Source organism: Triticum dicoccoides, chromosome 1B, assembly GCF_002162155.2.
Source record: "Triticum dicoccoides isolate Atlit2015 ecotype Zavitan chromosome 1B, WEW_v2.0, whole genome shotgun sequence".
NCBI classification, from domain to species: Eukaryota; Viridiplantae; Streptophyta; class Magnoliopsida; order Poales; family Poaceae; genus Triticum; species Triticum dicoccoides.
The window spans coordinates 43,488,261-43,493,954 of record NC_041381.1 but is presented as its reverse complement, the minus strand read 5'-3'; positions in this window follow the sequence as shown (position 1 = coordinate 43,493,954).

The window sequence follows — 5,694 nt, the reverse complement described above, 5'->3', positions numbered from 1 at the left end:
GGGGGGCGAGTTGGCGCACTGTCAGGAAGCCCACCGCAGGATGACCCTGAAACGGATCATCCACCTAATGACACTGTAAGCCACTGCCAAACATAAATCTTGGATGAAACTATGGACATTCGAGCCAGCAAAAAGATACCAAAGAACATCAGACTTGTCCAGCGGGCATCAAACCCCAGTGGAACATGGCTAGACTAGATAAGGCAACAAGCTCGCCGATCTGAATCATGTCTCTATCTCCCAGAAGAAGCCTGCCACATGAGTATGATCTATCGAGAGCAGCTGCCGCATGAGCCAACCTCTTTACCCTAGCCTGGAACTTTGTCTTGTCGTCTTCCTTAAGCAATCCTGCCCAATACAACATAAATGAGCAAGCAGTGAAAACAGCCTCCAGCGGAGTACGAGCAACATATTTGTCGAAAGTAACTTTGTTACGAAGGCACCAAATCCCCCAACAAATGTCAGCAATGATCATCATATAGAACTTTTTCCCTCCCGGAAAGAAGTTATGTAACCAGACCAGCTTTGCCAAAGAGACCGAGCGCAGCATGAAGCCCCCGCTGTTACCCCCAGCACCCCCAGACCATACGGGCAAACGGACAAGTGAAGAACAAGTGATTCACAGTCTCCATACTCGTACAGAAAGAACAAACAGGATTCCTAGCCCAACCTATTGCGTAAGTTATCTCACGTAAGCATAGTGTTTCGAAATAGCTGCCATGGGAATATTTTTATTTTCAATGGGATTGTAGCATTCCAAACCCATTTATAATTGGGGCAGACAAACTTCTCTCCAACCACTCATAGACAGACTTAGTAGTAATTTTCCCCCTATCTACTATTAAGTATCCAGTAAACTGTGTCTAGAGAGTTATTCAGAGGCATTTTTAGCCTCAGAGACCATCCAATTCCACTAATCACTTAATTCACCAAATAATGTTCGCCTAAAACCAAGAGTATAGTTATTAGCCACAAGAGAAGCGATAGTGCAATCCTGATCCTGGCATATATTAAACAGAACAGGGAATCGAACCCGCAATGGGGTATTAGCTACCCATGGATCATGCCAGACCCTAGCCAGGTCCCCACTATTGATGTTAATGTTCCTCCCAGCCACATATGTCTCCTTGACCTTGATGATAGCTTCCAGCATGGAGAGTCGGAGAAACGGCTACGGATATTAGCTATCGTTTTGTTTTTAAATATCTAGCCCGGACAATACGTTGCCACAACCCATCACTAGTTTCGAGCTTCCACCACCATTTAACGGCTAATATTTTGTTTATGGAGATCCTTGATCCCCAGCCCACCGATCCTTTTAGATCGACACACCCTAGCCCATTTAACCATATGATAAGCATGTTTCTTATTTTTTTCCTTCCACAAAATAATCGCCTACGATGCTTATTCATTTTCTCAATAAATATTTTATTGAAAAGGAACATTGACATAAGATAAGATGGAATCCCATCAAGGCTAGAATCCAAGAGCGTGAGTCTAGCCCCGGAAGATGCCGCATAGGCAATCCAGGCATCAAGCTTTTTGATCATTTTAGCATCCAGAAAGTCCAACTCTATGTTCTTAAGAGTGGAGTAAGTGATTGGAACTCCCAAGTATCTCATAGGCAAAGTGCCCACTTGACAACCAAACATCTTAGCATAAATCAAATCAGTCTCATTATCCCCTCCAATAACAACTACCTCACTCTTATCAAAATTGATTTTTAAACCTGACATAAGCTCAAAAAGATAAAGCAGTAATTTGATATTGACAGCTTTGTCAATGTCATGCTCAACACACAACATTGTATCATCAGCGTACGTATTGAAGGTTGCCCACCCCTCCCTCAATCAACTCAAAAGCCAGACCCTTTATAAGACCATTTTTTGAGCCGTAAGTACCATCTTAGTCAGGCATTCAGGCGCAAGATTAAATAGAAAAGGGGAATATGGATCACCTTGTCGGACCCCCTTAGCACTTTGGATGTAGGGGCCTAACTCATCATTGATCTTCACACTAACCGTGCCATTTTTAAGGATTTGATATACCCACCCGCACCACTTGGAGTTAAATCCACGTTTCGCATGACAATCAAGCAGGAATTCCCAATTAAATTTGTCATAAGTTTTCTCAAAATCGAGCTTAAGAACAACTCTCACTTGCTTTTTAATATGGGTATAGTGAATTACCTCATGTAAAGATAAAATACCATCCACTATATGCCTCCCCGTAATGAAAGCATTTTGTTGAATACTAAACAATTTGTGGACATACTTGCTAACTCTAAGGTCCATGACTTTGGTGATCAGCTTGTATGGGCATCTCAACAAGTAGATTGGTCTATATTGTTGGATTTTTCTAGCATATGTTGACTTAGGCAACAGAGTTATAATACAATAGTTCAGGCATTGCACGTCTAGCTTGCCTTCATAGAACCATTCAAACAAGCAAAATAAATCTGGATCCACTACATCCCAACAGTGTTGATAGATATAAAATTCAACAGGGATATTGTCCGTGCCAGGGGCATGATTAGATCTCATTTCAAAAAGAGCGTTTTTAATGTCCTTAAGAGAAAAAGGCCGAGTCAAGTCATCATTATCCTCAGAAGAAATTTTCTCATCTTGGGACCACAAGGTGGCATCAATTTGACAAAGATTGCGAGGAGCCGGTCCAAAAAGTTTTTTACAGTACTAAGTAGCATGTGACAATAAGAAATCATGGAACGCTTCCTACTCGCCCATTAGCCACTTCGTGAAAGAAGTCAGTCTTGTTATCCCCCTTCAAAGGCCATCTCTCATTGGAAAATTGGCGCCAATGAAGCTCTTCCTCCACATACATGTCATTAAGTTCTACTAGGATATCAAGCTTCCTAGTATATGCCTCTCCGCAAAGACCAATAGTCTCCTCAAGCATTTCCAATTCTTGTAGCTCAAGTTCAATAAGGTTCTTTCTAATTTATGGACGATAATGACATCTTGTTTCACAAAATCTTATTTTAGGCTCTACTCTCAGGCAACAACTTCAAGATGACAAAAGAACTTAGATCCCATAAGCCTCAGCTACAACAAATACTAGAAAAAAAATGATTTTGCCATATTCATTCTGCGTAAAGAACAAAGTCTCAACCTAGCGATTCACCATGTACACAAAGCTGCCACTAAACTTAGAAATGATCAACTTAGCAGCACCTTTTAGGATGGATATACGGGAGTAGGTAACCAGATAGATGTCCGTTACCTTTATTTTAGAGTAGAAAACACCGCAAAGAGATAAGCAGGTGCTAGCAGCCATAATTCCGCCCAACTACAAACAGAGCTGATATCTGGAAATGACATGGGACGACCATGGTACACATGTCTCTAGAACACAGACTGTTCGTGGACAAACTTGCTTCCAACCAGTTACGAGCACGTCCGTCGCTTGCCATTCCTAAACAATATCTGGATTTGCCATTCCTTCCTCACCAACTAGAGAATAATCATGGCTTGAGTGAACCCTTTTAACGCCCCTATTACTAGTAGCTTATGCTTGGACTATATGGACTGTGAATGACCTTGCCCCACTCTTTGCTGGTACAAAAGATGCAGATGTCGCCCACCTGCACTTGGTTGTCACATAGAAAGTGCAACAAGTTACCCACAAGCATGCACGTGAACTTTCCTATGAAGAATCTCGGATGCCACTTCTCATCCTTGCTCGGCATAGCAAGTGTGACACTCCCATTTTCATGTGGAAAGTGTGCAGCTGCAAATAGCACATGTTCCTTTTCAATGATCCACTTACATGTGGACAAAATGAGATGTCATTACAAAGGAAACGAGAAAAGAAAAGTTGGGCTGAATGGAAAAGGCACGGTTTTAATTGTAAAGCAAGGAAAATAACAGAAATTTAACAGAAGAGGCTAGGTAGTTCAACATCACACTTCCTCATGGTAGCCACAAATACAATAGTTTTAGGCTAACTAAGCTTTTCAACCTCATTTTTCGGGCAAACAAGATGCCAGAAGAATGGAGTTGAAGTATATTAGTACCAATCTTCAAGTACAATGGGTGTGTTCAAGGTTATACTAATTACCATAGAATTAAGCCCATGAGCCATAAAATGAAGTTATGGGAGAGAGCCATTGAGCACCGCTTATGAAGAATGACAAGCGTAACCAAAAATCAGTTTAGTTTCATTTTTCATAGGCCGGGCATGGAAGCCATTTTCTTAGTACAACAACTTCTAAAGAGATACAAGGAGCAAAAGAAGGTTCTGCATGTGCTGTTCATTAACTTGGAGAAAACCTACGATAAGATACCGCAGAATATCCCAACAAAGTACATTACCAGTACATTACCCTCATCAAGTACATGTACTGTAATATTGTGACAATTGCTCGAACAAGTGATGGTGACACTATGACTTTCCAACTAAATGGGATTACCACATGGGCCAGCTTTGAGCCCTTATCTTTTTGCTTTGGTTATGGATGAGGTCACAAGGGGTATACAAGGAGATATCCCATGGTGTATGCTCTTTGTGGATGATGTGGTGTTGGTCGATGATAGTCGGAAAGGGGTTAATAGAAAGTTAGAGCTACAATTGTTATTATGGTGAGATCTGATGCATTAAGTTTTAGCCTACCCTAACTTGTTTGGGACTAAAGGCTTTGTTGTTATTGTTGTTTTGTTGTTGTCATTGTAATAATAATTAGATATTGCACCATGATATGAATGAAAAGTAAGCATTGCAGGGAAAGACATCTACTACTACAATAGTGGGTCACTAACCAAGTAACCATGACTGTCAGGTTAGTCACTAACATTGAAGCCAAATGGTTTACTTAGTTGACCCCGCATTTAACATGTTGGGATCACCAATTAATTCAGAAGGAGGATTCATGCGTTGTAGCTTGGACACACTTTCAGACAGAGTGACATGGCGTAGCTTCAACATGTCAGAGTAAAGGAAATTGCATCAGGCGGCATCATGCGTCTTAAGATGCCAGCCAACATTATGTTGAACCTTACATGTGGGTCTGACACGTTATTTTCATGTCAAACGGTAAGGACTCTGTTTGTGTTGGTTGTGAGAGATGACCCCAATATATTATTGACTATTACCGAAAAAGGCTCCACCGCTTTATATATAAAGCACACGGCCGAACTGATACAAAGTGTTAAGGAAAATCTCTTACAAAGTAGATCAAAGATAGAACAAGATTACAAGAGTGCCCACATTCCATCATGACACACCCGAGGCTACTAACTAGAAGAGAGGTTGCGCCTCCATGAGAAACCATGGGACGTCGATGCAACACACACACACCAAGTTGTCGCTAGAGAGGGCACCCATGCCCTCTCGTTCCGGACCGTGGAGCACCGATCCTGCCTGCAGACAACAAGGACCGAGAGCAATGCCCTCGACGTCGCGTGTAAAGGATAGGAAGTTGTCGGCACCGCCCAAAGCCAGAGCTGAAGGAGCTTCGAGATAGGATCCAAGCTCGCCCGCTGATGGCAAAGAAACGCAACCGGAGGGCATCTACACTCCACGACGACGCCCCCAAGAGGGTGACGACGCAACAGGCCGCCGCCGTAGAGACCGAAGAAACGATCAATGGTTTTCAACCAGAGCCCTGACGCGGGGAGAGATACCACAACGACGCCCTCAAGAGGGACACGACACCCACATGCATCGCCGCCGTCGGTG